Raw genomic sequence first — 8,733 nt, forward strand, 5'->3', positions numbered from 1 at the left:
ATCAAGGGGTTTTTTACTTACTTCAGCCAGCATTAAAAGCGGAGGAGAAGAAGGGAGGGGAGGAGAAGCGGGGGAGAACCTCTCCCCCTTTGCATTCCACGTCTTTGCTCGCTTTTCATGTCCCGGATGTGAGATTTCCTGCATTTAAAGCACAGTGTCTGGAGGTGGAATGTGCAACCTCCGAGCAGGACGATGCAGGTCTTTTATTGTCGCGTGTGGGAAGGAGAAATGGGCACAATACTGGGGTGAGGGGAAGGATGTCAACTTTCCTTGTTCTAAGAGATGTGGGGTAGCGCCAATCTAGACGAGCTATTCCTTAGCGTAGCTTTCCTCTTCTCCCCCTCAAAAAAAAAAATCTGTTGAGTAATGGCTGCAGTGGGAGTTAATCAAACACATTCTGAAGACCTTTCTTTTGCTAACTGGTTTTAATGTTATTTAATTGGTTCCAGGCTAATGTACGCAGTTGATCCGCCGGTTGAATGGTGCACCTATGGAACATTCCTGGAAAAGAAACATTGAAATAAGACCTCTTGCCTTCTGCCAGTTATGTTATTTTCTTTCCCCCATATGTAGGCTGGTGAGTAGGGTGTTACTCTTTGGAAAATATGAACAAGCTGATACAGCATGAGCAGAGTAGATCCTTGCCAAACATCTGTACGCCGATTCAGTCATGGAATTACTTCACAATGTGCCTAGTGCCCAAATTCACCCACATTTACCACAGGGACAGCTCAGTGCAGCTATGTTGTGGCATAGCAGAAGTGGATGGACTTAGCAGATGAGGGGCATGGCACAAAGCAATCACACCAAGTGCTTCCCCATATGCTAAACTTGGTGGTGGGGCCCAAGTTTTGTATGAACTAAGTTTCTGGTTCAATTTCCGATACTTGCTTAAGGTGCTGCTGCCTATTTTTGATGACCCAGCTGTAGAAGGAATGGATTGCTGCAGTTCTGATAGAGATACAGCAAATGTATAGCCTATATAGATGAACATATATGGCTCACCAGGCCCAGCATCCTGTTCTCACAATGGCCAACCAGATGCCTGTGGGAAGCCCAAGCATGACCTGAACGCAACAACATCCTACCAGCGTTCAAAGCTGCTTTGCTAGAATAGATGGTCAGAAGCTGACTCACCATAGTATGCAGATGAGGAGAATGGTCAGTCAGGGACACAATACTGTAATGTGATTCCCCGTCCTAGCTTATATGGACAAGTCACCTTAAACCACCAATATTCCAAAATCTCTCCTTTTGGAGAGATGCATTATTCTGAGGGTCAAAGGAATGGGTAAGATATGAGGTGTTTAGACAAGTTGTATAAAGACAGTGAAGGGTTCAATATAAGAAGCTGCCTTACACCAAGTCAGAACATTGGTCCATCTAGATCAGTATATTCTACACTGACTGGAAGTGGCTCCTCAGGGTTTTGGATGGTTTTTTTTCACTCTTACTGAAGATTCTGGGGACTGAACTAGGGAGCTGTATGCAAAGCAGTTTCCCTGCTACTAAGCTAGAAGCCCTTCCCCAGTATGAATATGTTACACAGTATGCCTATGGATACATACACCGAAAAAGGACGTTCTAGGTGAGAAGTTGATTTCTTGCTGCAAAATTAAATACAAATTATATATTTTTAAAAACAACAACTGTGTAAGACCTCCAGCTGGAGTACCACTATCATCTGGGAGTAGATGATCATACCCATGCTAACTAGGGAGTTGCCCACTTAGCTGGTCAAGCTGGTCCTTCTGCACAGATCCGTTCAACCAACATTCTGAATATGTCCATTTGGTCATATAAATCAGTCCTCAATCAAATTAAGAATAGACCAAAGTACCAAACAAAGCTGCAACTTTTCCAAAGTCATAGAAGCATGCTGTTACCCACATGGGAAATAAATACGTCTGCTACACTGATAGAAACTGTAGTAAGGAAATCTCAAAATACTTAAGTTTGCAAACATTTGACTAAAATGTTATAGTTCCATGTTAGAAGTTAAGTTTTCTAGTTTACATCTTCAGACTTCCATTTTCTCAGTTACTTCTATGAGGTAAGCTAAGGAATTGGTATATTGCAATAGATTCCTTTTCCCGCCATTTACAGCTGTTGTCATCAAGAAGGTACACTGCACTACTTATTTCTAAACACATTCTGTTCTGTACTTCCATTTGCCTGTTATAGTTCTTCTAAATCCATCTTCATATTATCACACTTATTTCCTTTACTTTCTCTCAGCTCTTGTTCTGGACAGATTTACCAAGCATGTCATCTTCCTTATTTCTCCAGACATTGTACTCAAATTTCCGAAATAAATGATGAACTGAGTTACAAAATACTTTGTCCTGCAATTGTTCTGATCTAATGCCTTCCTTCACTATCTCCTACACATTCATTTTATAATATGAATTTTACTGATTTTTTTTTTAACATATGGCACCTTACATCCTTTATCAGTTGCAATGCACAATCATAGCTGGGTTCAAATAAGGAAAGTTTCATATATTTTCTGCATGTTAAAGAAACCCTGTGCTTCCACTGTAGAAACCCAAGCTATTGTTTACGTGGCCTATATCGTTTACTCTTTCTATTCTTAGGTAAAGGTAAAGGGACCCCTGACCAGTCCAGTCCAGTCCAGTTAGGTCCAGTCGTGACCGACTCTGGGGTTGCGACGCTCATCTCGCTTTATTGGCCAAGGGAGCCAGCGTACAGCTTCCGGGTCATGTGGCCAGCATGACTAAGCCGCTTCTGGCGAACCAGAGCAGCACATGGAAATGCCATTTACCTTCCCACCAGAGCGGTACCTGTTTATCCACTTGCACTTTGATGTGCACTTTGATGTGCCAACTGCTAGGTTGGCAGGAACAGGGACCGAGCAACGGGAGCTCACCCTGTCACGGGGATTTGAACTGCCAACCTTCTGATCGGCAAGTCCTAGGCTCTGTGGTTTAACCCACAGCGCCACCCATGTCCCTTTTTCTGTTTTTAGAGATCCCATCAAAAATGGTAACTGGTTCCGTTCTTAGAAGATCACTGGAGCAAATAATATCATGGTCATGTAAAGAAGACGACATAATTTTGGAAGTCAGCTTTACAAAAGGCACCATGCTAGATCTTTCATTTAAGTATTAAAAAATTCCAGGGGATGAAATCCAATGCTGTCCGTGTGCTGATAAATAGGAAATGAGGTGAAACTGTAGATCAAAAGAAACCAGTAACACTTGTTTTACATTCTGCTGCTTTTGTAACATCTGTGACACTAGCATCTGAGTAACTAGAAGAAGTGTCTAAATGTCTGCTTCACAAGTATTGTTCAGGTCTTTTGGAGAATTTTCCTTATCAAATGCTGCATCTGAGATACAGATATAGATATGCCTACTTTTGGAAAAGCTTGTGATCCACCCCCTGCCCCTTCCCAGTATCTTATTATATGAGATTTACAAAAATACAACTGCTACTGGTTTTTTAATGAAGTGTCCATGGCCCTGTGGATTTTTTGCACACTGCCACTGACTCTGGCAGAACCTGAATAACGTTTCAGCAAACTAGCATTCAACAAAAACTGCATCCCTTATACTATGGGCAAGAACAGTTAAGCCATCTAGCTAGTTTGTCTATTGAGTGTCAACTTGGAAGAGATTTGGAGAAATTATACATGCTTTTGCAATGAAAAAGACCAGAAAAATAAAAGTTTTAAGTTAACTGGTTTATTTATCAAATGTGTGCAGTAATGTTCTTACGTACACTAGTATGAAAGCAGAATGCAACAGACTGCTGATGGAAGCACATTGCCATTAACATGTGACACGATTGTAAAAATAATCTGCACTGGCTGCCCATCTACTACCAAGCCAGGTTCAATGTTCTTGTATTAATTTACAAAGCCCTGAACAACTGAGGTCCAGGGATTACCTGGACCCTTATATTCCAGCTCAGTCACTGAGCTCATCTGTTAGGAGCATCACTGGTTGTCCTCCAAGTTCGCAAAGCTCATGGGACTTCAACCTGAAATAACCCTTTTGTATCATTGAACTAGTCAAGTAGGGTGCTCTTCAACTAGCAAATTAGCAGGTGTATTCTGTATGAGCCCTTAAAAGTTTGCTGCAAACATTTCTGTAATAGTTACCGTAGCTGGTGATCTGTTTTAAATTTTAATGTATTTTTATTGTGGTCCTATAATGGTTATAAACAACTTTGATTTTTTTTTAATGAAATAACAGTACACAAGTATTTTTTATAAAATAAAGATAACATCAACAGGGTAATACTTTTATTAGGAGCAACAACAACAAAGTTACAAAATAAAAATCCTTATAAAACTCTTCTTCAAGCCGAATAGTATATGAAACAAAAATAGTGAATGATTAGTTTTTTCAGGTGGATGGTAGAAAAGTTCCAGAGTGGGCCATGGAGTAATTTCAGAAACAATGGAAATGTGGTTTTCAGATTAAAATAAAAATATTTATTTCATTACTCATGAGATTGTAAGTGTAGGATGGGACAGGGGCCTGCATTACAAGTTTGTACTGGGGCCCACCAAAATGATGCTTGAGCTCTGTGTTCCATCCCAAGGGAATGAAATATAAAGCCATATTTGACAGCTGCTCCCATAAACCATGTAAACTGTCTAGAGATTTGTCAAAGTCTGAGCCTCAGTATTGTCCCGAATCTACTATAAATCTTGGTACATCAATGTACCTAACCAATTTTTGCATAGTGATTCCAAAGATCAGGAATAAGAAGAGAAGAGTTTGGATTTGATATCCTGCTTTATCACTACCCGAAGGAGTCTCAAAGTGGCTAACATTCTCCTTTCCCTTCCTCCCCCACAACAAACACTCTGTGAAGTGAGTGGGGCTGAGAGACTTCAGAGAAGTGTGACTAGCCCAAGGTCACCCAGCAGCTGCATGTGGAGGAGCGGAGACGCAAACCCAGTCCCTCAGATTACGAGTCTACTGCTCTTAACCACTACACCACACTGGCTCACTGGTTTTTGTCTATGTTTAGATACAACTAGATGCCATTTTGAATCAAAATGGAGTCTAAACTTTTTAAACTCCAAATCCTATCAGCTCTAGTTAGCATGTCCAATGGTCAGGAATGATTAGAGTCATAGTACAACCACATCTGAGGGATGTGGGTGGTGCTGTGGTCTAAACCACAGAGCCTAGGGCTTGCCGATCAGAAGGTTGGTGGTTCAAATCCCTGTGATGGGGTGTGCTCCCATTGCTCGGTCCCTGCTCCTGCCCACTGCCCACCTAGCAGTTCGAAAGCACTTCAAAGTGCAAGTAGACAAACAGGTACCGCTCCGGCAGGAAGGTAAATGGCGTTTCCGTGCACTGCTCTGGTTCGCCAGAAGCGGCTTAGTCATGCTGGCCACATGACCTGGAAGCTGTACGCCGGCTCCCTCGGCCAATAAAGCAAGATGAGCGCCGCAACCCCAGAGTCGGTCACGACTGGACCTAATGGTTAGGGGTCCCTTTACCTTTACAACCACATCTAGAGAGCCACAAGTTAGCCTCCCACTCTTCCTACTGTTATTACAGTAGTTGTGAAGTTGAACAAAACAGAATTTCTGAACAGCTGCAGCTGCTTATGAAGAGACGAGAAAATCTGTATCTACTGTAATGATCTCTTTTGCACAATTATCATGAGCCCCGACACTTCAAAATCCAAAGAGATCCATGAAGTTACAGAGCTGTCTAATTGCTCCAATAGAGAGAAGTTTGGGAAATTAATGAGAAATATTATCCATGCTGTCAGAGCTGGCTCCTGGTCCCAGCTCACAAAGGACCAACGCTAGCCGGTAGTAAAGTATCAAGTCTTTATTGAAGAATAGTTTCCATTTCCAAGCCTCAGCGCCCCAGCTCTACGTCTAGAGTCTAGACCGGCGAAGCTCCGTCTGAATCTCCGCCCCCTGTACACCAGTTTAAGACTCTAATCTTACTCCACCTCTCCCTTCTCTCCTTTCTCCTCTGGGTCCTGCTGCCCCCCGGGGTCTCCTCCCTCCTGGACTCCTCTGACGCAGACGTTGACCCTCCTGACTCCTCCCGCTCTCTTCGGCGGGCTTTAGGACTTGGCTCCCTACCCGGGCTGCCAACTGTGCCGCCTTCCTGTACATTTGAACTTGGCGCGCGCGCGCGTTTAACCTTCCTCTTAACCGTTTCCTCGCTCCCTGACGGAGGCGTGGTCAATCCTGCCTCATGTTCTCCCGCTGGTAGCGCGCCGCCTGATCCCGATGCCTGGGACTCCTCCCCCCTACTTCCCTCTGGTGTGGACGCTGGTCCAGATTTCCAGCTGCTGCTCTCTGAGTCCCCTCTGGCCCCTTCTCCCTGAAGTGCCCCCCTGGGTACTCCCCTTGCCCTGACCATGGGAGCCCCTTTTTGTGAATCCTCTGATTCACTGGACAGACTCAGAGACCTCGGATCGCTGTCATCGCTGACATTTCCTTCGGACTCCTCCCCTTCGCTCTCCATTTCCTCCCTCTCCTGTGCCTCTGCTCCTGAACCCCTGACACATGCGAAGAAGAAGAAGAACCAAACTCTCTTTTTCTCTAATACCTATGCCTTTTAATATAGTTACTATAGTTGCAACTTGCAAGTAATGCATGAAATACAAGGAATGGATAATTCATGATAACTACAGGGAAATGAGTCATAGCTAGTATGTGGGAAAACCAAACAAACATTTATTCTACATGTACTTTGAATATGGGACATAGTCACCATGGAAAACATCGCTCACCAGCAGTCATGGACATGGCAAATGTTATAGATGTTCTAATGACACCACTCTCAATTATGCATCAGCATAACAAGATGGGGCAGCATATAAACCAAACCAAAGTACAGATTATTTGAATCTCTTTACTTGGAAAAATGAATAAATCCCATTTGTGAAAGACTCTGGCATGTTGTTTATTTTGAGACACTTTTGTTATGTCTCTCTTTTTCCAAAGTTCTTTTTCCCCCTTTGGTTAATTCTTTGCTATGTTGAGCAAATAAGTGAGAAGATGACCAAAAAATAAACTTACAAGAGCAAACATGAGGCAGATCCTTATGCTGTCCCTTCCTTTTCCAGGTTGAGCTTCCAATTCCAATTTTCTCTGCATTGCATCCTTTCGTCACTAGAGTTTACAGAGAATCCAGATGACATGGTTGGTAACAAATAGTTGCCTCTCCAGTAAGGACATGCAATGTGCTATTGCGGCTTTTCAGGGCTTCTGTATCTTTAATTAAAGTTACCTAGTTGCCAGTTCTGTCCCTTTTAATGCAAGAGTGAGCTTAGTAAATATCCTGCTATTCGGCCCTTGAACAGTCTTTTGACATTTCTGTCAAGGGGCTTTAATTATTGGCTCCTCTTTTTCTTTCCATTTTCCTATAGCTACATAGTGATACCTCACTATATGATAATTTGTTAGATCATATTGTGCTATATTACATGTTTTGTGACACCTCCATTTTAATTCCCCTTCCAGCTGGAAAAGCAAATACCTCACCAATATTGGAAGACTCTAGTGCAGGACAGGAGCAACCTTTTCCTTAACTTTTGGTCAACTTTGCTGCTCTCACTGTGCTACTCACTGCATTTTCTGCCTCTATAAGTGCCACTGAAATAAAAATGCATCGTCCCCATGTATGAGTCCAGTAAATTATGCCTTTTAAAATTTTTTGTGATTTGAAGTATTCCTTACTTTATAGCAGAGAACCAAAAATATTCTTGCTTGCTGTATACAGCTTAGCGATCATTATAATTAAGTGGTATATAAATTGCCAAAATCAATAAATAAAATTTTTTAAACGTGATGCAACAAAGCTCAGGTGAATTTGTAGCCAGGATCAGAAGAGTAATTAAGGTGTACTCAAGAGCTTGGATATATTTGTGGTGATTCCGCCCCCACAGCTTTATTATTTGTTGAATTTCTATCCAACCCTTATTCCTCAAGGAGTCCAGCAGCAACAAACAGATAAACCATTTAAAAGAAAAAAGGGGGGGAAAGCAAACAAAAAACACACACACACACCAAAGCAACAACATTCCAAAACTGATTAAAACATTCTAAATCACAATAAAAACATACTTCTATCCAATTATCTTGTGGTTGCCAGGAACAGAGTTTTTCAGCCACCAAAGGCCTAGGTAAACAGGAATGTTTTCAAATTCCTCCTGAAAGTTAATAATGATGAATACAGGTACACCTCACTAAGGAGAATATTCCAAAGCCAGGCAACTACCACTGAAAAAAAGTTGTCACAGGTCAGTGCCAACCAAGCAGCCCCTTTCAACAGTTAGGACAAAGGGCAGACCTCTGAAGGAGTCCTCCATTTGAAAGGTTATTTGGTCTGTCCAGTTTGAAAATAAAGCTCCTATGAAGGAAGAGCAGGGGCGCTGAAGATGTCCATTAACAGCACCATGACAGCAGACCATTCACTTGGTCACAATGTGAAAATGCTCCCTCCCCCAATGAACAGCACACACACACAGAGAGAGCTGTTTTTTCAAAAAAATCCCATCAGTTGCAAAATAAAATTTCCATGAAGCATTGTAGAGAAGAGTCTGCTGTCGAAGAAACATGAACCCCAAGCATCCTTGGACAGGCAGAATTTGTGTGGTTCGTTGGAACCAGCACCCTGTGTAAGGTAAGGATCTTACATTCTAAAGAGCATTGAATAGGCATAATATTTGTTTTAAAAGGCTGTTCTGTTTAAAAGCTGACATTTTCTAAAATGAGGA

At 42.2% G+C, this 8,733-nt stretch overlaps 1 protein-coding gene and 1 long non-coding RNA gene across 3 annotated transcripts in view; one reads left to right on the forward strand and one right to left on the reverse strand.

Moving 5' to 3' along the window:
- The window catches only part of CHD6 (chromodomain helicase DNA binding protein 6), a 101,354-nt gene extending 101,254 nt beyond the window's left edge, over positions 1–100 (reverse strand). For both annotated transcript variants that reach the window (XM_083443946.1, XM_083443942.1), the window contains exon 1: positions 22–100. The gene's annotated coding sequence lies outside the window, so the exon portion shown is untranslated. The remainder of the gene's footprint in view (positions 1–21) is intronic.
- On the forward strand, positions 77–2,322 carry LOC310679231. Its single transcript, XR_014512166.1, has 3 exons — positions 77–198; positions 450–577; positions 2,239–2,322. It is a non-coding gene; the product is annotated as an uncharacterized lncRNA (long non-coding RNA).
- Positions 2,323–8,733: the final 6,411 nt, after the last annotated feature.

This window comes from Podarcis tiliguerta (assembly GCF_965153285.1).
Source record: "Podarcis tiliguerta genome assembly, chromosome: 6".
NCBI lineage: Eukaryota > Metazoa > Chordata > Lepidosauria > Squamata > Lacertidae > Podarcis > Podarcis tiliguerta.